Here is a 26,573-nt window from a genome sequence, read left to right as displayed (position 1 = left end):
CCTTCTCTGGGTGTAAGGGTTTGTCATGGATCTGGTACCTGGCACCTTCTCCCCAGTGAGACAGGCCCTGGCTGCTGATACTTTCTTCCCTTTGGGAAAGATTTTGGTTGCTCCCATCTTTTTCCCACTGGGGCAGCTGCTCGACATTGTAATCTTTTGCTTGGGTTAGCTCCTTTTCGCTGTTGTCTGCCACTTGGGACAACTCTGGCTCTCTCTGGTCTCCTTCCCCTTGGTGCATGTGCAGATGAACTTGTACATCTTCTTTCAAAGGATACAGTTCCTGATATCCTTCCATTTCCAGCTGGGACAGCTCTTGGTGTGTCTCACCCTCCTTGTCCCATTGGGAGAGCCCCCAGTGGAACATCTCCAGCTCTCGCTGTGCGCCATCTCCCCTCTGGACTCTCACACCTACCTCGCACTGATGCCACTCTTGGTGTCTCACAACTCCACATGGGGAAACTTCCTCGACTGTCACTTCTTCTTGCTGTTGGTAAAACTCTTGGACTGTCGCCTCTTCCTGAAGGCCGAGGTCTTGGCTGGTAACCTCTCCCTGTTGGGAGAGCTCTCGGTCCCTTTCGCATTCCCACTCCTCCTCCATACCGGCAGAGGCTCCTTCCTCCTGGAGTCTGGCGGCAGCCTGAGGTGCTGCACGCTGAGGCCTGGCCTGTCAGCCGCTGGGCAGGGCTGGGTGCTGAGATGGGGTCACCTTGTCCCCCTGGGCTGGGCTGGGGTCACCTCTCCTCCTCCGTGAGGGATCTGCTGGAGCTCAGAACGGGATCCCGGGAGCTGCTCCTCCTGAGCGAGCGGCTCTGCTGGGCCTGGGCAGCGCTGGCCTGGTGGCCCTGACACGGCCCTGCAGGGATGGCCCTGCCATGTCACAGGCCCCGGCCCCGCGGTGTCCCACGTCACCAGGCCCTGGCACAGCGCCGGTGTCACAAAGGGCCACGCCCGGCACCTGCAGCAGCCAAGGCCTCTGAAGGGGCAGGAGCAGCCCCTGGCTTGTTGTGATCCACTTATTAAAATGATCAGAAACGCCTCTGCCTGAATTAGGGTGCAAACGAGGCCATAGGCCAAAGTCAAGAGTACCGGTTTTATTCAACAAGAAATGAGAGATAGAAATAGAAAAGAGGTGAGGGGAGAGAAAGCCTCTGGGTCTGTTTTATCCCTTTGCCTCAGGAGCAGGTACCTGATAAGTTGGGCACAGCCCTTGCAGCAGCCTCTGGGTCTGTTTTATCCCTTTGCCTCAGGAGCAGTGTGATGCTTCATGGCCTCACAATGAGTCTGGGCAGCGCTTTGGGTGTCTGGTGGGTTCTGGCCCCTCCTCAGCTGCCCTCCCAGCCCCAGCCTGGCCCCAGCTGCTTTTCAGGACAGCTGCTGGTTTGGCTTTCTTGTGATCCATTCTCCTGCCTTGGTCTTGTTTCCTTGTCCCCAGACCAGAGGTGACTGAAGAACAGCGTCACCTTTATTGTACCTCAGGCTCTGTTGGGCAGCCCAAGTCCCAGCCCAAAGCTGCAGTCAGGTGAAGGACAGGTGGGCTTGGGTGGTCCCAGCCTCTTTATTCACTTTAGCCACAATGGGCAGAACTCCTTCCTAGCAATGTTTAAGCTATTACCTGTAACATTTCTGTCTGACACCCAGAAGCATGTATGTTTATCTCATACCCCACTCAGGAATTGAACAGAGGGACGGGTGTGATACATGATAAGCAAGGAGTGCAGTTTTTGAAAGTGTAGAAATTAGATTAAATTTTCTTGTGTGCATCACTTAATACAAGACTATAAGATCCAGCTACCACCTAGAACTCCTTCCAAATATTTATCTTTCTGCATACTGTCATTCCCACCAGTACCAGTTCTTCTAGAGGTGCAATGCTATTGACAATGGTAAGCTGGACAAGAGCACTTTTCTTAGCTGATTTGTCCCACTTCAGCACTGAGCAATTTGGTGTAATGAAAGAAAGAAAATGCACCTGCAGCCAGTGTTCCTTGCAGCATTATATGCCTTTTAATCACATATTATGGCTTAACAGAGGACTGCAAAGTCATCAGCACAAAAGAAATATAGACCTGAAGGCAAGATTAAAGCAATTACACATATCTAACGGTCGATATGTGCCACAATTTTTCCATGGGCCAGACACTAGGATTTGAGTCATAGGGTGAATTTATATACTGGGATGAGGGGGTGGTGAGGGAAGAAGGATAACACAGGGAATTGGTCAAGGCTACAGAAAGAAAGATGAAGACATTTAAGGCAAAGGAAGGAAGGGACAGAAATCAGAGGTAGTTAGAAATGACACACTAATTGAGATAAGGGATTGAGATAAGGGATCATTTAACTGGACCAAGAGATGACACAAAAATAAAAGAGTGATAGTTATGTTAGGCAGGCATAGATAGGCACACACAGAGTTATGTTAGGCAGGCATAAATAGGCACACACAGCTGTATTCCCCCACATCTCCCACTCCCACTTTATTAAAAAAAAAAAAAAAAAAAAAAAAAAAAAAGAGAGAGATAAACCAGTTTTTTAAAAAAAAGAGATAAACCAGTTTTAAAACTAACATGAATACTAGCAATTCTATTACCCAGATATTGTATAAGAAAACATGCTGGTCTGAAAGAGAAATGACCCATTGCTCTTCAGTCCAGATACAGTCCTTGTAGGTAGGGAGCTAGCAAGTGATGAGCTGTAACAATCTTTGCAAAATCATTTGCAAAATGTGCCAAGCTCTGGCTGCCTGCAATTTAAACAGCAGGTCATCTTTGTTTCTGGTAACAGAAGTACCTGTTGTGTACCTCAGGAGCCTTTTTGCTTGTTTGACTGGATTTGTCTTTCTATAACTCCATATCAACAAGTAAGACATCTGTCTGGGAATTAATCCAGTGTTTTTGATTAAACATCACTGTTTGTTTTTTCCATCCTCATTCATATTCCATCCTGGTTTTCGAAGAGGAAAACCAAAACTCATGGCAGAAACCACCCAAATGTTAATGAACTCTAAACAGCCAACCTTTCATGTCACTTAGCAATGTAAATAAGTATTAGATGCAATAGAAGTTATATTTAACTGTTTTATTAAGCTTTTTACCTGTGAAAGCATATTGAAAAAGGCACGTGCTAAGACTGTTGTCTCTTCTGTAATTAATTACCTGAGTGAAACAACCAAAAAGCCTGACAATTCCCAAATAGGATATGACCCCTATTTGGACTATGAATGTTCTCTAGGATTAAATAATTTGTGGGCCATATCATCTGAAGCAGTCTCATTTTCCATACCTTCACTATGGCCAGTGGAGCTAGGACAATTTACAAGGGTGGAAGAACTGACCTGATGTCAATGTGATAGATAAAATGATACTTTATTCTCATTATCCTCAGTGTCAGCACATATGGCACTTCTATGTGATACAATTCCCTTAACACACAGCAAATATTTACTCAGCTCCTCTTGTTGCTTGAGCTGGGCCATGAGTGACCAGCTGCCAACATCAATCAATTCATCAAGTGTAAGGTTTTGACCTGTACTTTATAAAAGCCCCTGATTGAATAGGTTTCTTCATGAGACAGTGCCCAAATTCAACAGAATGATGATTCTTATGTCACTTGTAGCAGTATTTTCACTTGGCAGCAATATGTTACACTCTTTGGGAAAACCACTGGTGGTATGAACCCTGTAAAGAATTTCAATTTATTTCGGAGGGAGGAGGAGGGCTGAAGGATACCTTTATGGTATGGAGACTCTGAATGCTTTTGAATGTTGGTATAGAAAGTATGAATACTTCCATTTCTATTTGAAATAAATACCAAATGACAAATATACCAAGGTGCTTGATACGCAATATAAGATGTAAGACCCTCCATTCTGATCACAGTAATAAAGGCTATTCTGAAATCCAGAAGTCTCATACCTTGAAAAATTAATTCTCTGAGTTTTGTTTTATAAAACATATATAATTCAATGACACTGGATGGTAAAACTACAGTGGCAAATTACAAGAGTTATGAAAAATTCTCTTTGAAGCTAATATCAAATCATCAAAAAAATTGAATACTCCTGACCCTTTCTCCAAAGTGTAAATTACCAGCCTAATGGTAATATTCAAATGTAAGCTCCTTTTGATGAAAATAATATAGGAAAGTGCTTCCCTACTGTGAATCATCCTAACATGAGAAATAGAGTTTGGGTACTGTGATCTCTGCAAAGGGCACAGCAAGCTGGCAAATATGGAAATAAAAGATGAAAGCAATTTTGTGCATCTCTTGCCAATGTTTTATTCCCTTTTTAGTTATTATATAAAATCCAAATATCTCAAAGCCCTTCTCTATGTTGCTATAAAAAACAAATTACTTGCCTAACCAATTAAATGTTTTTATACAAAAGACTGTAGTGATGAATGTAAAGTATGAAATATACGGACCATGTTTAAGAATGTTTCTTATAAATATTTTCATCTATCATTAATAGGTGATTTTACTGACACATTAATATTTACATAAAAAAAGACAAATGGCAGTGATTTGAAATAGTATTATTAAAAATGTGTAGATACGTAAAATATTTTCTTCTATAATTGTATATTTTAGGAACAGAGCTTTTAAGAATTCTTAAGCATACAGAAGGCAGAGTTTTTGATTTGTCACACCCAACTAAGACCACTCGGGGCAAAGGCTGTATAGCCTAAAATTCCTCAGTGCTGGAAAATCCCCTTTTCACTACTAAAAGCTTTATTGTATTATACTAGTTACTTTAGCTTTTTTTTTGTGATGGAAATTAGACTACTTGTTGCCATGTGTTAATACCCTTAAGATCGTTTCCATGTATAAACAGACAGCTGTGCCCTTCCCATCATTAATTTTGCTTGCTTCCTTTCATTCACTTTTGGTGGACACATCTACTAAAAATGTATACTTTTAATCAAATGTTGACCCAGGTTGCTTTTTGAGATTGCTGATAAGATTGAAAAGAATTGCAATAAACAAAAAATGGATAATCATGCTACATTTTTATCTTGACAATTCCAAGTGAGAGGTGAGAGCATTCTTGGTGATTCATTTAATTACTTCTGCAGAATCTTTATCTGACTTGAAAGCTTCCTCTCCTGAGGACAGATCTTTCACCCATGTATGACTAGTACTCAGAAGTACTCCTGAAATCAAGGATGTTCTGCTTTGGACTAAAACTCACTTAGTTTGCTATTGCTAATAGTTATTAAATAACCTTAAAGAAGTCTTAGAGTAAAATGGGCTGCGAAAAATGAGAGTTTACAATGATCAATAGAATTTGTATTGGTTGCTATTAAAAGCTATTTTATAGCTTTTTGAATCTGCCACTTTCTTTAGCCCGATATATTTTTCAGAGCAGCATATTTGGATACATGACTGTAATTAGCTGAGGGCTCTGATTTACAATAAAAGTTGAGAATTTGGAGCCAAAAGACAAAAAAAAATTGCTTAACTAAAAACTTGAACTTGGAATCAACCTTAGACTTTGGTCACTGGCAAATGTAAGTAACCTAAGGTAGCTATGGAACTGAACTGCTATTTCTCCTCTTCAGCTAATGTTATTGCTCTCATGGTTGATATATTCCAAATAAACTGCTTTGGTAGTCCAGCACTTACTAAGTATGGTAGGAGCTCTAAAGGACCTCCTTAATTACAGTTGAGAACAAGCCTCCAGAAAGCTCCAGACTCTGTTCTATGCAGATGATCAGTATGCAAGCATGGTTGAGTAAGTGGTCTCTGTCTCCTTTATAACAGGGAGAAAAGAGTTTATTATTAGCCAAATTGTATCTTGGATCTCTCTGAGTCACTACACTTTAATGACAACTAAGGTGCTTCAGCATAGATGTTGTGGGTGTAATGAACTGGGTATTGCAAGGTTAAGGGCACTGTGGATGTTTACACATTAATTTTCTGCACATTAAGGTTATGTGATTGGCTGCACTAGCAAGGTTTCTTATAATTAAGTGAATTTTGATGATAAAACCTTTTGAATTGGTTAAAGAATGGTGCTAAAAATGCCATTTGCTTAAGGGCTGGAATTGATGATCCTTGTGGGTCCCTTCCAACTCAAGAAATTCTGTGATTCTGTGAGTAGCAAATACTGTGAATTGCGTTTCCTAGAGAGCTGTATAATCTAGCCTCATACTAAAAATAACTGTGTATTTTGTGTCATGTATTTTGTGTGGTCCATGTAAGTAAGCCAAGCCATAAGCAAACTTTGTAAAAATACAAAGAGGGGGAAGAATACCTGAAAAGGAGTATGAACAAAATTTAGGTACAGATTTAAAGTGATTAGTTAAAATTCAGACATATTGATGTACATCTGGCTGTCACTTGTAATGTTAGAATCATTCCACTTCCTTCTCTCTTAAAACAGCTTCTTTCACAAAATTGCCTGTTCAGTCTATAAAAACAATCTTTTATTTCTTGTTATTTAATCAAACTTCCTTTGGGACTTAAAATTCATTTTTAAATAAGGGATACTTCTTACAAATGACAAACTTTGTCATGTACAGTGAGAACTTATGAGTCTCAGGGTTTCAAAGAACAGCTTCACCTCTACTATGGACAGGAGGGCAAACACCAGAAAGAAGCATCCTGTCTGAAACCTTTCCTGCATCAGCTAGTTGGGCATTATGATAATTAGATCATCTGTCTAAATAGGCTCCATATGGTCTTTTTTGTGTAAATGTTTTCTTTACTTGAACACAGTGTATTACTCTATCTACAGCTCCACATTAACCTTGGAGACTGGATGATTAGAATTTGGGCAGAGTAGTAGAAAAGTCTTTTATTACTCAGGGCAGGGATGATGGAAATATTAGACATATTTTCTCTGATTCTGAAGAGTAGGAAACAAGTTAGAGATAAATGAAGACATGAAGCTGGCAGTACAGGCATGCTCAGATCAGCTCAGAAAGTCTAGTATCAGGAAATCATGGATAAAGTTTGCCAATAGAGTTACCATGTTTTGTTTAAAAGTACAGCAAATCAGCAAAACACTCCAGTCCCTTAGTCAACAGGCTGTAAAGTGTGCAAATTTTAGTTATGGCTTTGTGCAAGCAGCCAGCTGGAACACTAAGAGCATGGTGTTTAAATAAACTGAAATTCTTTAAAATAACAACTTCTTGCTGCAATTTCAGCAGAGTGCACTTTAATGAAATTGTTATTAATAGTCATCACCTTAAGAAATAGCTAGAAGATAAACCAGAGATAGACTCCTTCATTTCACCTTAAGCCAGTCACAGTGTGGTGAGCAAAAGCATTCAGTGATAATTCAGAAGCCAGACTGGCTGGGCTGTTACACCGCAGTGTCTGCACTGGTGGCCCCGTGGTTCCCCATCAGGCGTGACTGGCCACTGGACTCCAGGGAGGAGCATCTTGAGTCTGGTGTTCCCTGCATGTCTGAGGCAATGTCACAGTGCCAGTTCACACTCAGAGGGCCCTTTCTTATCATCAGGGGCTGGTGAAGGTCCTAGCCTGTTATCCATTTGCTGAGGAACCTGGCACCTTTTGGGACATCTGACCCACTTTTGGGGGAGTTAATTGATTAACAGAGAGTGCAGGATCTCTGCAAATAGCAAGCAATGATTTCAAGGATGATTAGTGGAGCGCCTTTAATTGATTGGTTGTCTCGTCCCAGGACCTTTTGGGGACTTTGTGGCTGACTTGCTGGATTAGATTCTTATTTACTTATGTGGTTCACCTTTTGAAAGAGTTTTTATGCTTTCCTTGCATGAGGTATTCTATCTGCCCAAAAATATTTCAGATTTCTTCAGACCACTACTGTACTAAACAAAGCTACATTCTTCTCTTCATGATTTTACTTTTTGAGAAAAAAAAAATTGTAGCACTATTTCCTTTTTTTAAAGAGGCATAGAGCTGCGGTCTTCCACTTCACCTTTTCTATTGATTTTCAGTGTCAGGATCTAATTATTAAGAGATATCTCTGCCTGGATTAGGGTGCAAATAAGATCATGTGCCAAAGTCAAAACTATGGATTTAATTTAACAGTAAATATGAGAAATAGGACAGGGGAGAGGCAAAGAGAGTGAGAGAGAGATTAAGCAAAGATATCACCATGTGGAATCCTGCAGCATCCATCTGGTACTTTTTCACCCTCGTGTGTTGGGTGGTGGGGGTCCCTGATATCCATGGGACACATGAGCTGTTCCCACAGCTTGGGATGGCACGTGTGTAAGCACTGCTTCCTTTATCACAGTTTGCCAAGGTGGGATATTTATCTGTATAGGTTACCCAGGTCTGTCCCACCAGACCTGGCATCTTCTTGCAGTGGCTGTCTGTGCTTTTCCCACAGTCTGGAGGGTGGAGTCTTGTCCGGTATGCTAATTCCAAACCTTTCACCCTCATGTGGGCCTGAAATGAACTCCTTTTTTTTGCCATCCGTGTCTGTTGTGGTAGCTTGTCTTGTGGGAACTTCCTCCTTTGTCACAGACTATCTATTGTGCTTCTCTAAGTTGTCACCCAGAGCAGTCATCTGGTCCAGGCATGTTGTTTGAAAGCACACCCAGCTCCTCCTCCTCACCTCTGAAGGTCATAAACCTTTCTCATGGTGACAGGACCTCATGTGGAGCTGCAGTCACCATCTTCCCCCTTTCTCAAACCTTTTTCAGAGTTTGCACTTACTAGTTCCAGTGACAGATTGTAAACCCCCAAAAACTGGCTCCACAAGCATCTTAAAAGGGTTTATAGGATTTTTGAAGTACTCTGACTTTGACACACAGGTGAAATACTGAAGATGTTCCAAAAGATCAAAACAACAAAAATACCTCACTGTCAACTTCAGAAAATCAGAGAACTTTGTTGGAAGTTTAGAGCAGAATTTTCACTTCTAGTGATAGGCATGTGCCAATGTTTATATCATATTCAAATCAGTTCTGAGTTCCCACACATCAGTAATCTTTATGATCAGATAGGACCACCCTCCTGTGACTTGATTTTTGAACTAAAAAAAAAAAAAAATTAAGCAGGTTTTACTAGTATCATCAATCCTCCCAGGAGGATAAAAATAGTCAAAGCTAAGTGCTACAACTATGATGTGAAATCCATGTAAATGAACACAAGTTTTTTTTTAAATTTAAAAATGAAAAAGAAAAGCACTTGGGACGTCCTTTCCTTCATTGCTCAGTAGTATTAAAAAGTAAAAAGGGGTTAGCAAGATAATGGTATTTCATCATCTTCATAGCAAACTGCACTAGAATTTACAGGGACAGCAGGAAATTAAACAAGGCGGCTTTCTTTTGTGAAACCAGAATATTGTGCTCTGGCCAACAGATATTTGGCAATATTCTGAAAATTCCTTTTAGCTCCCCACAGCATTTGCTACTGAAGGCTTCAAAGACACTCATGGAAACCTGCCTGGATAATCAGGAGAACGTATGTAACCCAAAGTGCTAGGTGGCCTGAGACAAAGGTTCAGCTGGGCTTAAACAAGGTAAAGAGAGCAACTTCAGTGCTTACATATACACTTTTAATATTCAAATTAATTTCCAAAGAGACCCAGCTCGGCCTTCTTGGAGGTAAACTGTGCAAAATCCATCATATTTCCCTTTATATTTCCATTTTATATTTAATGTAGGCTGCAAGAGAGATGCCATGCTTCATTTTTTAAATAATTTCCTTGTTCTACTACATCTCAATATTGCATACAAGTCTATCACTCACATTAGAGGCATGACCTTGAGGAGACAGCTGGCAAGCTGAGCTGTATTCCTACTTCTCTGCTGAGGCACTGGGTAACTTTGGGCATCTTCTAAACTTTTGTTTTCAACAGAATGCTTACAGACATCATGGAGCACTTACAGGCCCACTATTAGAGTCAGCTAATAGCTGTATGCCATAACTAACCTGACTAACAGGGCAAGGGCTTCTGGTTCAGCTAGTGTACATACAAAGAGGGTTTAATTCACAAATTATTCCCATGTATTCCTAATGGAGGCTGGGAAATAAAGGACTGCAGTCAAACAAATGGAAAACCAATGGGAAACTAAATTATGATTTTCCTATCCATAAATTTGATGACTTCCTCATACAGAATGCAGCAGCTCACACATTTTCCACTTATACCACCATTCGTGCCTATAGCCTAAAGCAAAACAAGAATGATGACTTTAAAGTGCAGGATTTTTATGATATGAAATTAGGTTTTTATCACCTAAAAATGTCCTGGTTCTGACTACGAATTAGTTAATTTTTGCAGTAGCTTGGATGGGGCATGGCTAAGATCCAGATGTTGTTCTAAACCACCTTATGTCGTTGAACAGGAATGGGGGAAGGGGTTCCTTCAGTCAGGGTAGCTGGCATGGAGGTGCTGCTATTGCTGGAGTCCTGGGCTGTGTAGTGGATCTACAGTATTTGCAAGTGGATCACTCACCTCTCCTCTGTGCCTTTGCTATAAATACTGTTAGTGCTCTTTTTCTTATTTCTTTGCTGTTTCCAGGGAATTGTTCTTATCTCAATCAATGACCTTCACCTTTTGTGTCTCCCATTCTTCTCTCCACCCTGCCAGAGGGGAGGAGGCACGGGGGAGTGACTGAGTGGAGCAAGGCTTGGAGTGGTTTCAGTGGGAGCACTAAATTGAAGAACACCATTCCTAAACCACAACATACATTAAATGTATAGAGTATGAAAATGGTATAGCATGAGATATTTTTGCCAACGGAGCAAAATGCTCAAATTATATTTGCATTTAGTTCTTCCATGCTCCAATAAGGGCTGGAAGGACCTTTATGGATGTTCACATTTCTAAGCTCTTAAATGCAATTATAATCATGCTAGTAATAGTAGAATTTACATTTTATATTCCACAAAAACAAAGGGCTCCTCCCAGTTTTTTATTTTCTGCCAACTGGTTTAAGTATCCCTTCCTGTTGTGTGATCTAGTGATTTATGAAGATGTTGGAGAGCATTAGGACTAGGATGGAGACCTGCAGAACTCCACTACTGACAAGTCACCAATCTGATTAAAGGAAATTTTCATTTCTGTAGAGAAATTTTTATGATTGTCAGTACACATACCCGTAGGTCTGTGTTTATTTATTTAGTTGTGTCTGTCCAGCATCACAGGTCCAGTGTCTGTCTAATATCAAAGTGTTTTCTCACATCTCAAAAGCTGCTGTGTGACTTTGTTTTTCATAAAGCTTCCTGCCCTCTGCTTCTGCTCTACTCATGGGATTTGCTGATGTCCCACTCCCTGTGTTAGTTTTTTTCCTTGGTTGCTTTACAATTTGTGTATTTCAAAAGAAGCACAATCCATGCAAGAATATGATATTCAGTACATATTTCTTTCTGCACAGTGCTACAGCCTGTAGCATTACCTGATGTTTAAGCCTTATAGTGCTAAATTGTAGGTGAGAAAAAATGAAGAATACCTAACAAAGGGTGTACATGCTGGTAATCATCCAGTATTTTTGCAGATACATAACCTCTGTCCCAGCTATCAGCGTGATGCCATGTACACAGAGATTCATACACACAATAAAGCAAAATTCTAGAATATTAACAACTCTGACAACAAAAGATGGCATGACACTGGGTAAAGACACAACTGTGAGTATCTCCCTGAAAATTAGTTTTATCGACTTTTCAATGCCGTGAGTAATTCCAAAACTCATCCTGATACTAAACAAACAGCTACAAGGCAAGCACCACTTGTGCCAAATATTCACTAGGTCTGGCAGAATGACAACAATGACAGAAACCATTGCTTTTCATTGCTGTGTGCAACTATGATATTTTAATACTTTGAAAAAGCAAAAGTTCTACAGATGCATCATTAAATTGTTTCCTTTGGACCCATGCACTGTGCTGGCAGAAGAATAAGGAATAAATTTAAAGCAGTCTAGTTATAGAAATAGTAATTTAAAATAGTTTCCAGCTTCTGCATTGCTAAGAGGCATTTGAATGTCTCAGGTATCAGCAGCCAAATAGTTATCAATATTAATCACTTCTCTGTCCCTGTTTTCCAATGACTCGTGTATCTCACTAGTCGAATTCTTAGAACAATGAAGGATATGCTTTTCTAAAATTTATGATGGCTTATTTAGCTAATTTGTCTTCCAAAGGGAAATCCACAGTATGAATCCTCCCTGATGCTACAAAATGAGAAAGTGGAATAGTCAGTAGGACACTCACTTGGGATTAAGGAGGTTTGACTTTTGTCCAAGGCCAATTAATGGCTTAATTCATAACAGCAGACAGTTTGCTTCTCCTATCTTTGAAACAGGAAAATATTTACATGATCCTTTGAACTATTCTTTTGAAAAGAGTTTAAACATTTCACATTCTCAGCCAACCTAATAGATGGGTTGATCTCCTGTGATGAAGCACATCTTCAACCAATTTCAATTTGCAAAACATCACAGGGTGTTCAACAGCCAGGGAACCAATCCACACAGCTCACTTGAGACAATTCTGTGTTATAGAAAAAAAACTTATTTGCATGTCTTCTGAGAAAAATAATGGGAAAAGAATGAAAAAAAATGTTACTTCAGCCTGAAATAAGATTTTTCACTCCCACACACAAAAAACCCCTCAAACAAAACAAAAAACCCTAAATCCAAAACCTTCAAAAAATCCAAGTCCCCCAAGACACCCCACAGGTATCCACCCCACTCCCCTCGGTCAGTAGAAAATATAGCAACAAGAAATATCTCATCAATTTTGTATTGAATTCACATAAGGTATTCAATTCCTTTATAAAATCCTTCCATATCTAGTGATGGGAGCCATAATTAGTGCTTTAATAAGGTGTTGAAGTACAGCAGACATCCAATGTGCTATTCTCATGGCAGCATCACTTAAAGTTGCTTTCAATGCAGCACAGGAAGAATGATGTGTAGACTCTGAAAAACTGAAAACCAGAGAAATATGCAGATGTTGTTTTCATGCAAGTCACATTATGCATGGCACAAAAAGAGAAGACTGTTTTAAATGTTTGAGAACATTTAACCAAATTGTTCCTGAATGACTAAATGATAATTGCTTCCAGAAATTATAGACCTCTTAAAAAAAACCAACAAAACAGTACTGTAACCCCAATCCATTGGTAGTTGTATAGAGGCTGAAATGCAAATGGAAAGTTCAGCAATACAGTGAATCTGTTTTTGCATTTGTTGCAATGTAAAACTAATAAACGAATGCTGTGAATTCAGGGGCAGCAAATGTTATCTGCCATGTTATCTAACGGATTAGCATGTGAAATAAATGAAACTGTCACACAGAGATGACTGCTAACAGAACCAAATTTAGATTTAAAATGAGCTCTGGAAATACCTCTTAAAAAAGATTTAACAACGAAGAATTCACTGACTTCCCAGAGTGCAGGAGGTCATGTATTACACTAATTCAATCAGCTGTGCTCCTTCACTGAAAAAAAACCAAGAAATGAAGAGCTCAAAGTGACTGAGATAAAAACAATTTCTTAAAAGAAAGAGTGATACTCTATAACTAGGGTCATGGGTCACACCATTTAAAGATAGAAGAAGCACTCTTCCAAAAAGTGCAAGACAAGGTCCAGATGGATCCATTTCTTTCAGAAGATCAGAGCACTCTTGAAGGCTGAAAAAACCAGACATAATACCCTTGTTTTATATCACATTAGGAAAAGTTCTTATAACTCTAGAAAAACACGACTAAACCCAAAAAACGGCTTCAAATAGAATGTAACATCTTGTCTTCCTTACTTACCAAAAATGTCATAGTCACTGTATTTTGAGCTATACATAGGCAAAAAATATCACTGCAAGATTCTAAAATGCAGGACGGTTGTTATAGAACTAATGGCAAAAATAATCCCTGTGCAATTATATGGATAAATTAATACTTGTTCAATGTGAATTATAAGATAAAACTGCTCAGTAAAGACCAGCAGAAATTAAGCAGAAGTCATCCAACATCTTGATGATCAGAAGGACCCTGCAGGAATTCAGCAGAATGGAAGCATAAGTGCTACTGAACCCCAGAAGAGTCCAGTGTAGAAATTCTCTCTACATTCTGAATGTGTGCTGGTTGATATTTGAAAATTGCTACCCTGAAGCCCTAGATACTTAAATATCAGAACATAATCTCTCTTTTTTGTGGCTTTCAGGATATTTGGCCTATGATTTTCCTTCCTTTCCTTAAAAGCAAAATGGAGGCACCTACTTAAGAGTGTGTATGAGTAAATATTCCCTATATATTTTTAAACTATACCTTAGCCAATGGTAAAGGGCTTTCCAGTGGGATGAAATAAATGGTTTTATTTTTCATTTGTGGGAAAATAAAAAGCAGTGAGTACAAATAAAGTAAAAATCTGCATATGTATGCGGAATTTGTCAGAATTATTTCCTTATCATCACAGTTTTTTCATTGAGTCAAATAAAACCCCTGTATCATTCCAACGAGGCCTGAGTAGAAAGCATCAAGCAGTTACTAATATTTGCAAATATATCTTCCCTAAAGAAAAACTTAGTGAATTACTGTTAAATAAGCAAGCTATCCAAATGATCTAAATTATGAATACTTAATTTAAATTACAAGGTCTGCATTCAACCTTGAAAAAATATAGAAAATTAATATAGCAATTAAGTATTATTAAGGCACAATTTGTCTATTATGTATCTATTGTTTCTAAATATCATTGTTCAATCAGCTATACAAAATTCATACCAAAAATTTTGTGAGTGTCTGCCACCATCAGGAAAATATAGAAAAAAATAGGTAATAACCCTCCTAGGGTACAATGTCTTTCTGACAATGGATTTTAAAACATATGCCAAAAATTAATGAGGCAGAAATTAAAACAGATTGAGGAAAGTTTTAAATAGCTTAAAGTTAAAGATATTAATTGTGAATTATTTTCACAGTTTGCTGAAATAAAAAGTCAATAAAGACTGAGGTAGTGATTGCTAAGAACCAGTGATTAAAAGGGGTGCCTCTGCCTGAATTAGGGTGCAAATGAGGCCACATGCCAAAGTCAATAGTATAGATTTTATTTGACTTATGTATTTACCTTTTTTACATGTACATACAGTCCTGAATGTCAGCATTTATTGTCTAATGTTGTGGCTTTACGCTGTTTTTTCAACCACTTGTGGTTATTCCCCAGGGTCCAACCAACTTGAAGACTGAACTAAGTATCCAGACTAATGGCTAAATCTTCTTCTAGTATAGGTGCACCTCTTGCTTCTTTGAAAAAAAGAAATTCTCTGTGCAAACGATCACCCTTTTTTTGTCCATATTGTGTTGCATTTCTGATGAGTTAGGCCTCTCTTTGTGTCTTTTAAAGATGCCCTGTAAGATTATGGGTATGAAAACTGTCAGTTTGGATTGGGTGATACTGTGGTAAAGTCGGTTTTCACTCAAATATTGTTAATGAGTATTTTATTTGTTTAGGTATATTGTCCTAGGTACCAGTGAATGTTTGTTTTTTATTAGGAGCTGATTCCCCCCCAGGTTGAAGGCCTTAATTTAAACTTGAAAAATTAATTGATTTCACATTTCTGCATGTTTTCTATTTTAGTGAAATGTTCCTGGGGTACAGTAGGGCTAAAGTCACTGTCTGTGTGGTGGACCTTAAACTCCCTACGAATATTGAATAGAGTCAGGAGTACATGGAGGAAAAGAGCTGTGAGGATTTAGTCTAAAGGTAACTCCTGCTTTTGTGTCTGACACTGTATGGAAGAGTGACATAGATATTCCAGATGGAGTAGAATAAAATTAAATAGCTCAGCTCTGAAGAGTGGAGATATGGGGGAATAAATGGAAAGAAGGGAATGGTGAAGAGCAGGGAGAAAATTACCCATTTTGCATATAAATGATGTAATTACCCCCTCAGCTTCTCAGGCAGAAGTTGACATCCCTAATTAGAATAATTTTATGATCTTCTGGGGACAGATATACAAAAGCATAAAGAGAAAGAAAAAATAACAAATACAACCAACATCATAGGCTGCTTTTACAACATAATTTTGCAACAGTACCGATGATGTACATCCAGTCTCAGCTTTATAACAAATTACCATGTTTGTATTTTACTTGAGATGATTCACAGGGCTTGATATAAAAGGCAGAGGCTGAATGAAACCTTTTCAGAGAAGAAAATGATGAAACCACAATACAAAGACAGGGATTTGAAAGCCTGCTGTAATGTGTTTCATTATTTTCTTCTGATTAATACTGTAAAATGAAAGCCGCTGTGTTTAACCTGTGCTGATGCTACAGTTGCTGTAATTAAGCATGAGAACTTACAACTTGTGCATGCAGATTGTTTCATACAAAGCACCTGGCAGGTTTGCCAGGACATACTCTATTAAATCTACAACAGACGTGTCCAGCCAGCAAAGTCTGCCATTGTTACTTGTCTAATTGATCCACAGTATTCCACCACATCTCCACTTCCTAATTTCTGGGCAAAAAAAGGAGGTATTTAGCCTTTTCCAGATGGTGAGGTAGCAAGGGGACATGTTGTTTTAGTCGTGTGGGAAGGAAGGGATTGTGCTACAAAGGAAGATAAAACCCAGCGAGTGTAGCAAATCTGGAAAATTCCATTATCATATAGCTCATCTTATCACTCTTATCATCTGACCAACTGATTTAAGGTTGCCAAGAGACTTGACAGATCAGCTTGTTAGCATTAGATACTGCATGCAGTTGTGACTGGTAAATCAATTGTTACCACTAATTTTACTCCAACAGGTTAATATTCCAGTAGTCAGGACGTGGCTGAAGGATATGTTTGTGTACAGGCATTTCTTTTTTTTTTCCCCCTCACGTAGCTGATTCTCTTTTGCATTTCCTAAGCGTGATTTCATGGTAAGGAGACAAGCTAGAAGCCAAGAGAATAAAATTATCCTCAGGCATAAATGCAGAAAAGCAGGCTTGAAATCTCAGAGGAGCTGATGTTCTTGTCCTATAACCATTACTTACAGTAGTGACTAAGTTTTGAATAATTTAGAAAAATTAAAACCTTTCTAGAGTTATTTTCATGACCAATCCTGATTGATTAATTAATAAAAGCTAACAAAGATTTTAAGCCTCAGAAAAGCTCTGGGTTTCGTTCTGCTCAGAGGATGGTCACGCTGTCAAGTCCATTCGTTCTGAGCTGATTCATCCTGCCCAAATTAATACGATTCCACAGAATCTGGAATAACCACCGTGTTTTTTGAGCTAATTAAATATTATCTATTGCACCACGTGCTTAATTCTTCAACTCCATTTGCATAAGTTGGAAGGGAAACATATTCCAGTTATTTTACCGAAAAATAAGTCTCAAATTTCATAAAGATGAATCCTTCCCTTCCCAGTTCCCATGTTTGTTTTGCAGAGCAAAGAAGGACCAGATAAAATGACAGTAGTAGCTCAAAGCACCTCTCAGGGGGTGGTTTTGTGGAGGGGGCTCCACAGCAGGCCCTGGTGGGGTGGTCAGTAGGATTTAGGGGTTTTTGTGTTGTCCCAGTGTGAGTTATGGCTGCTCTGAACAATGCACCTCCCAAATTCACGGTTACCAAGGCTGGGAATAAAAAATAGTTCACAGAAAAGCAGAGTGATCATTGAATATTCCTGAGTGAGGAAGTCTTTTGAAAAATGCCCTCTGTGCAGGACTTTGAGGAAGCTCAGCAAAGGTGTCAGGGAGGTGAAAGGAAAATATCCTGTGCACAGGCAAATAATGTCCTTTGGCTGTTGTGATGTGAGTGAGAGAACAACACAGCTCTACTCTTCCTCTGAGAAAGAAAGAAAATTAAAGAAAAAGAGTGTAACACATGGTACAGAAATTACCTATAGCACCAGTACAATGTGTAACAAAGCTGGGACTTTGAGGAGATGAGAGAGACTTTGGTGAATATCATGGATGTCGTGATCCTGGAAACATATAAGCATAAGGGATTAATTCTTGAAAATAGATTGAGGCACTGATAATCATGTGGAATGATCTATCCTTCAGCTGCCCCTGTCCACAAGGGACGGGTGCTCAGTGTTTACCCTCTTCCTGGAGCTGCTTTCAGTCAGAAAATCAAGATTTATTTGCAGAATGTTTAACTCAAAAGCAAATATATAGCTTTCCAGATTATTCTTTTGTAAAAATGTATATACATCCTGCCAAAAATAGAGTGCAGCCTGTATCAGATAGAAATTTTGTTTATTTCTGGACTGTAGTGTGCATGTAAATTAATCTGTCTTTATCGCTATTTCACAAGAGGTGTGCGTTGCTGTCCACAGAGCAGCATTTATCTTTCTGGTTCCTGACACTGTGTGGATAATACATCACTGGAGCAGTGGTGCTAGTTATGATGTATGACACCAACATATCATAAAAGCCTTGCCACTTCTGTGATGCATTATTAAAAACACGGAATGAAACAGAAAGATCAATATAATACAGGTCCTTAATTTTTTTTAAGTGGGTTAGATGTTTTCAGATTAAAGAAAATGGGCTTCAGAGAGTTTACATAGAATCTCAGTAACATAAATGAGACTGAGAATAACTGTGATTTCATATATGACCCAGTTTTTAATGAAAAAAAATCTGTCTTTTTAAGTTTCCTACGTTTCATGTCCTTTCTGTTCTCAGTTGTGATGCAGCCAGACTCCTACCACATTCCTAGAGAGCATCTTCCACACAATACCATCTTCTAATGTGCACAATAAGCATAGAATTCGAATGAGAAGTTATTTAGATTTGACATTTCTAATTTTATTTCAACTTTTCCTCTCCTTCTAAAGTGCTTGGCCATTATTTCCCACCTTGTCCTCAGAAAGGTGGGACAACAGGAATTTTCCAGGTAGTCACAAACATGAACTTTGAGGTATTCTAAAACATTATTAAAAGCAATAGTTTGCATTTCTGGCTTCTGCATATCTCACACACGGAACAGCAATCCCTCAGCAAGCCAGAAAGACATTCTTAGGTCCAGAAGGTCCTGATCTTATACATCTTACCAGAATAAAACCTCAGTATTGATATCAATTTTATTTTTATTGAGGAGTTGCAAGCAATCTTTTTACATTATTCTCTTTTCTTATGGTTTTGGTGCAGCCACCTGTGTTGTCTTTACTTGAGTATTGCATTTGTCTATCTCATTTAGGCATTGTTTTCTGCTCTCTACCCAAAACATAATGGTTTTGGGATAGTATACTTAGAAATCTTTCTTGGGTAGCACACACATTTTTTTCCTGCCTTGATATTATTTCCTTGGCTCCTTGAAGATATTTTATATAGTTTTATATCTCCTTAATCTCTTTTTTACCTTAGATGTGTAAATTAAGTTCCTTTCCTTGTTCTTCCTCTGTAAAACCTTCTAACCCTTGAATCATTCCAGTGGTCCAAATTGCCAGCATGTTTGTTTTCTGGGGACTTGGAACATAAAAACAAATTAAGAGTCTCCTGTCTGCCACGAGGTGCTGCTGTGAACATACCTGTTAGGTCTAGCCTTAAGCAAAGGGAATTGCAATTCTTCTTTGCACAGAGTGGGCCTATTTCTATTTACTATGTATTTTTATCAGTTTTTGGTACTATGCACAGCCCCAGACACTGTTTATGCATTAGATACTCTGTTTCCCAGCTCAAAGAGCTTCAAGTGGAAGATTTTAATTGCACGTGAGAAACCCATAGCAGAGACCCCTGCAGAGAGAGCTACACATTAAAACCTCCATGGTACTTCAGTTCCTTTAGAATACATATTTGAGACACATAATGTTAAGTGATAAATGTTTTATATTTATAATGTATTTTGTCCTAAAAATAATGTCTCAATAAGACCATTTCTGGGACAGTGAGAGAGGAGGGAAATAGTTTGGACTCTGCAACATCCAAAACCTCTGCAGTTTATGGATCTCATGGCAATTTACATCTCTTAACCTCAGATAATACAGAGGTGTTCATCCAGATCATTCTGATGCAAATATAGCAAATTTTGTCTGAGCCAGAGCAAGAATATGACATGGGTCCTCCAGCCAGTGATATATAATAACTATCTTCTCTCTAAGGAGGGCCACTAAATCTGCCAAAATGTTTTTTTCTGTCTTCAGGTCTGAGTATAAACAAATCCCTACATGTGATCAAAGTACTCATGATGCCAAAGAGAAACATTGTTCTGCTGATAGGCAGCTGAAGATGCACATCTATCTTCCAGCTTCCTTTTCTCTCTTCATGTTGTCATTGTAAGTGAATTAGCACAAATGATATGCTTGGTGTAAAATTTCCCAAAGAATTGCCTGTAAGAAACAGGGGGTTTTGGACAGAGAATAGAATTCTATATTGCTGTAGCACAGAAGAGAGTAACTTAGTATAGTGAAAAATAAAGTGTTAGGGTTGATTATGCTGTTGAATATGTATAAATGTGAATACAAATGCAAATGAGCAGTGTGATTGACACTTTCATTTCTATGTTTCCTGTATATGTACAGGAAATACTCTAGTATTTTTTATGTCTGTGTACTTGAGAGCACCAACATCTCTACCCTGTGGAAGCCTTTTGAAATTCTGAAAACACACAACGGGATGTTGACCCTTCTTAGAAAACCTGTAATTTACCTGGCATCAATCTCTGACTTTATGTACAGTGCTGGCATGGAGTCAAGAGCAGAGGGACTGTCTTCTGTGATAGCAAAGGAATGCTAACTTTTCAGTGCTGGTTAATGCAAAGTTTCTCTGTTACAACATATATCTGTCTCTGTGCCCTAACCTAGTCCTCACCATTCCCTTTTTCTACACTTCTTAAGAGCCAATTAAGTAGCTGTGAAACAGTGACCCGCAGTTGCTACAAGTGAAACTTGCTTTCTGAGAATCCTCAAGTTTGATATATAATGAATACAGTGAAGAAGTCAATTTTGGTAATGTCATGAGCATTCAAAATCATATCTTTTTAAGATAAATACAAATATGTATGTATTATATCTAGAAATACTGAATGTAGTGAAAGGTGGATGTTGCAATTATTGGAAGTTCATACAAGGTACAAAGAGAGCTGAATGCATCTGAACTGACAATCATAAGTAGAAAGTATAATGTAATTTCCTTTTTTAAGAGCTGTGTTGGAGGTAAAAAGCTAGATGGGAGCCATTAGCTTCTAATGATTTATAATGTTTTTAAAAGCTTCCACACAATGAGCAGAGAAAAGAAGAATGGTACTGGTCCATAATTCACAGAAAGTCGTTTAGGCAGAGAAAATCTATCCTCTGATATGCCTATGTGTAAACTTTAACAACACAAATAGAGATTTGATAAAAGAAGCAGAATCATGCAGCAATTATGTAAGGTACACAGTTAAATCCTGAGCTTTTATTTCAGAAAAATATCAGTAAATATCAGTATGTTGATTTGCAGAAACACATATTTAGAAAGACTCATAGTTTCCTTTTGAGAACTTTTTCACTAGCTTCTAGTGCTAGCAAATGAAAGCTTAAGTAAATTAACTTTGTACATATATTGCTGAATTTCAAAAGTACAGAAATGTCCTTGAATACATAAAGAGAAGTTTAGAACTGAAATATATCTCACTTCAGCCTAGGTCAGAACAAAACATTGTATGGAATTTTCCTTGATAAAGGCAGCTTGACTGCTAGGAATTGCTACTAAGCTTCTAAAGTATTATTGTTTTCCTTAAATGGGATCCTTGCATCCAAATTGTTATTACCAAAGATAACAAAACAAAGGGACGATGAGTGTACATTTGGTTGAAGATTGAAGATAATTTATAATTATTTCATTTTTATTGTGGAAAGATAAAAAAAACCAAAAAACTGCAGCAAGCAGCCTGGGTGAAGCAAACACAGGCCCCTTTCCACCCATAAATGTGTCCTAGCACCTATGACCATGACAGCAAGCCATAGATTGCCATGGAAAAGGTGAACTGCATTTCCACAGAGGCACTATCTTATATTTTTTCCCATTAACTGTGCTTGGTCTGTCCATATTTAAAAGCTGAAGCTCCTTAAAGCCAGTCTTTGGCCAGTGTTTAGGGGCCTGCTGGTGTGTCCTAAATGCATGTGATGCTTGGGAGCAGCTAGGTCAGGTTAAAGTGCTTCTGAGAGTGCAAAGGCATTTTTGCTCTGTTGGGCTGGTGATTGGCTCAGACATGGTTCTCCAGTTTTGGGTATCAGGCACCCTGCTTGGATGTGTTCTGCAATTATTTTATTGCAGAAATTATTTGTGTTCTGCAACACAGAATTTAGCTACTACCTTTTGAAAGAATATTCCCCTTACTCTGGCTGGCTTTGGTGTCCAAGCAAGCTGGCTATTGTAAAGAACCCTATTAATACTTCTCAGTGTTTAATGTGGATGATTTAAGGTCCTTATTCTGTGTTGTCATTTTCTTTAGCACTGAAGCACTGGTCTGGCTCTCATTGATTCCTGAGATTAAGTAATTACTAGCCTGAGATGTAAGAGGAATGTAATTCAGCTATGGAAAACAGCATAATGCAATGCCATACACCTTGAAGAAACCTATTACATGACTTTGGGTGGCGTTCTGGAATTTGACAACTATATGGCCTAGTTCCAAACAATTAAATGAATCTCTCTTCAGAGCATATGGTGTAGAGAACATGTCATGTTTGAGAAATATGGTTGGCTGGTAATCTTGATTTTTAATTTTGCAAAAGAACAATTATTTGGCACAGTATAAAGCCTTTTTCCCCCCTCCCTGTTAAGTACAGATGTGTTTTCTTCAAAGACAGGAAAAAAAAAAAGCTTTTCGGAAAATCCAGTTTTTCCTTGCACATCTGATAGATATTAATTTTTGTCTCATCTCTTTGAACAGCAGTGTGGCTGTTTTTATATCCTATTGATAGTAAAATTTTGTGATGAAAATCCAAAGACTCAGCTGTTGGAGATTTATAGGTTTGTCTGTGTGAAGGATCTGGCTGGTATAATTGTTTCTAAAAAGGTGGTGCTTGAGAGGAAAGATTCATTGTTTGATACACCAGAAATTTATCAGCCTATCCTCCCCTGCCTGAGATTCAACTGTTTAATAGCTGCACTAGAGTTCAGGCTGGGTGGTAGAGAGGTACTGTTTGTACTGCACAAGGGAGGAGCAATCTTGTTGGAATCCTGGCTGCTGAGAATTTTAAACTTTCTGTGCTGAAAGGCACAGACCCTCAGAGAACACTGCATTTGACCTGAGGCCGTGGAGAAGGCTTCCAAAATTGTTTGATGGCACTGGGAATATGTGTGTGTAGTTTGAACAGAAGTGTGCAATATCACAGGGTGGAAAATTTAGAGTTTAAGATTTTAGAATATAGCAATAGATATGGGGCAAGATGGAGGTTTTAGTGCAGTGGCTGGTCCTTCTTCACCTTCTTCATGGGTGTGGGTGGTATTGTGTAACTGGACAGAAAAATCCACATTGTGGACTTTGAGTGAATAGTTACTGGTTTAAAAGTAAAAATAATTTAGGAGTAATTTATTAATTGGATAGTTTAGCCTTAAAAGACCTCGTAGAGAAAGGTAGTTATCCATTCTGTAGCTCATTAGTAGAATGCTGTAGAACTCATGACTTGTAATATAGACAAGAAATAGAAAACCTCTAAGCCTGAACATGGAATACCTTCTCGAGAACTTCAATCCTGACCTTGACAGAGACAGAAAAGAAGCCAAAAAACAGCACAGTCTCACTTTCCCCAAGCTTCTGGAAAGATCTCGGGTAATACCTAGATGCCACTACATCAGGAGGGATCTCCCATTGGTTTCACTGGGCAGAGAGCAGTGGTATTATACACAAACCAGGCACAGAAAGACATCTCCCTGCCCCTTTGTGCCCATCCTGAATTCTGGAGCCCCTGTGGACCCCCTGAGCTGCCCCTGGCTGGGGGAGGCTCAGCAGGCTCCTGCCCCCTTGGCACAGAAGCCGTGTGGGCAGCTCGGTGCTGCCGGCACTGTGCCACCAGCTCTCCCAGACAGCATTTTCCTCTAAGGAGCTAAAGGGATTAGGCTGCTAAGGGGAAGTCTAAGAGGATTGCAGATTTAAGAGATGGCCAAAGGGGCACATTTATAGTTTTTTAATTAAAAGATATTTTGACTGGAAAACCAGAAGGATTAAGGAATCAGTAAAACAGAGTTAATGTCAAGTGCAGGGTTGAACCACAAATTAGATGTATTTCTATCAGATCTTTGGCTTCAAACTTATTTTTTCCCTGAGATTAAACAATCTGTAAATCTTACTAAGGTAATTTTCCATCAATCTTTTTGACCACTCCACCCCTCCTGTCCACAACTATGACATTACAAATATATTTAAATCTGACACAAGAATTTGAATGGCTGGTAGGATGAAAAGGGAAACGTTTAACAGACTATGAAATACTATTTCATGACAGTCATAACTGAGTCCTCATTTTCTAAGCACATATGTGTTTTAACATTTAAAAGGACCAGTCTTTACATTATAACTTTTATGTCTACTTATTTTAAATGATCTGCTGTATATGAAAGTCAAAAGGAGAGGCAGAGTATCGATCGGTTATAAAGAGAAGTTATTGCACTTCTAACTCTAATGCAAAATAACCACTGTTCCTTATTTTATCTATAAATCTCTTGTTTTTATACTATTGAGTCATGCAAAATTCTTTTCAAGATAAAGTGAAAGTGTTAAGTCAAAAGAAGTAATTTTAAGTTTTTAATTATTCTACAAGTTTTGCCCTACAGCACATTTTCTTACAACTGTACCTTTTGTTCAGCACTAAACTGCATTAATTACTTATAAGGCAGACAGATCAATATCTCAGAATGTCTTATAAATAGTAGTTTAGTTCAGCTGGAAGTTTTTCTGGTTTTGTTGTTGATTTACCAACATTTTATTTTCATAGCATTAGCAGCAAAAATATGCTAGTGAAATAAGGACTCTTATCAAATGAATCTGTCAGTTCAAGGACTCAGCTTATATTTAAAATAATATCTAACAGCTGCTAGCATCCTGACACTTTGGAAATATGAAGGGGAATAGGTGAATATTTCTGAAAATCAATATTTCAGGTTTAGTATTGGTGAAATGTTGCAGGAAGTGTGCTGTGTATGACAGATGTCTGTATCTGCTTGTGGCTTCAATAAACCATATTATTTGTTGGACTATGCTCTGTCAGGAGCATCTGTAAAATCATCTGCTTTGAATATCTTTGGAAAGTATTAGCACAAGGTTAAAAGGAAAAAAAAAAATAAGCCAGGATCAGAAGATATAAATCACACAAACCATTCCTAAAATCCCCTGGTTTTCTGAAGTCCGAGCACAAGATACCAGAGTTGGGCATGCTTCCTTAAATTTTCACCAAGGGATTTCTCTGAGGACACTGCTATACCTTTAATGCTTTATGGTCTGCTGGCTTGTTATTTCATTCAGCACTTATGTCAACTTCTATCAACTCCCTGGAACTGCCTTTAATCTATGTAGGGCCATGCCTTGCTGCATAGGGTAAGTCTCTCAGACCTGGGCAGAGTGCTGCTCTTTCCTTTATGATATTTTCCACGTATCCAAAGCAATGGCAGGATTTACTCTGCTGTAAAAGATCCAGTCCAAAGCAATTTTTTAAAGAGAAATGAGGACAAAAAAAGTATTGCCTGGGTGCCAAGTGGCTTCTCTTGCTCTCATGCCCAGTGGGAATTTGGGGCACCTAAATCTTACCCCAGCCTGTGTTTGCAGGTACTCAAGTTTAAATCACTATTTATTTTAGATTCCTTTAGATATTTGTTGGTACAGTTGTGCTGTACAAAACCGACTTTGAATATTTTCCCTCTGTCTGTTTTTTGTGCAGTTTATGGTGATCTTTCACCATATGTTTTATGGCTTCTTTCCCTCCATGAACTCAACACTTTTCAAGGGATGAGTTCTGGCAATATGTGGACTCAGATTGATTCCTGAATACAATGTTTCCGTCTATTTTCTTCCCTGTTAAGTCTATGTTTATAACATGCTATATAAAAGTGAAACTCACACTACCCTCCTACTTCCTTTAATAATTTCCCCCTGTATTGACAGCGATTACTTTGGTATTGATCTTTATCAGTCTGACTTTATTTACAGTGTAACAAGTTCATACTAATAGCATCAGTCTATAAAACAGTCAATAGAACAACCTGAACTGCATAAAACCACCTGTTTAACAGCTTTTACAAAGCTGTTTTACATTTTCTCTTCTGAAATAAAAATACTGTGTTAGATTTGGACACTGGCCCCGATTCTTGGAGGGGTTGTAACCTTTTTCCTCTCTCATTGTAAATACTGGCCATTTTTTCATCTGTTTTTTCATGAGGGTATAGCTGCTGCTGCAAAGCACCACTTATTCACACCTGCAACTTGGCTGATGCTCACTTGCATTTACTTCTACCTGACATCTTCTATTTGGAGAGTTTTCAGCAATATATCTGTAGATGTTCTGGGCAAAGTCAAGGGAACACTGTCATCAATCAGTATTTCAGAATTATATTTCATGGGGCTTATGGCATTTATCTGTTTATGTTTTGCTTTTCTATTTAATTGTTCATCTGCGCTATTTTTCTGGCAATTCAAATTAATTATTCTTCATAAATACTCAAGATGCATTACACTCTATTTATTTGTTATACTACTGACCATGATTAA

Source organism: Taeniopygia guttata, chromosome 4 (genome assembly GCF_048771995.1).
Source record: "Taeniopygia guttata chromosome 4, bTaeGut7.mat, whole genome shotgun sequence".
NCBI classification, from domain to species: domain Eukaryota; kingdom Metazoa; phylum Chordata; class Aves; order Passeriformes; family Estrildidae; genus Taeniopygia; species Taeniopygia guttata.
This window is presented reverse-complemented; position numbering follows the sequence as displayed.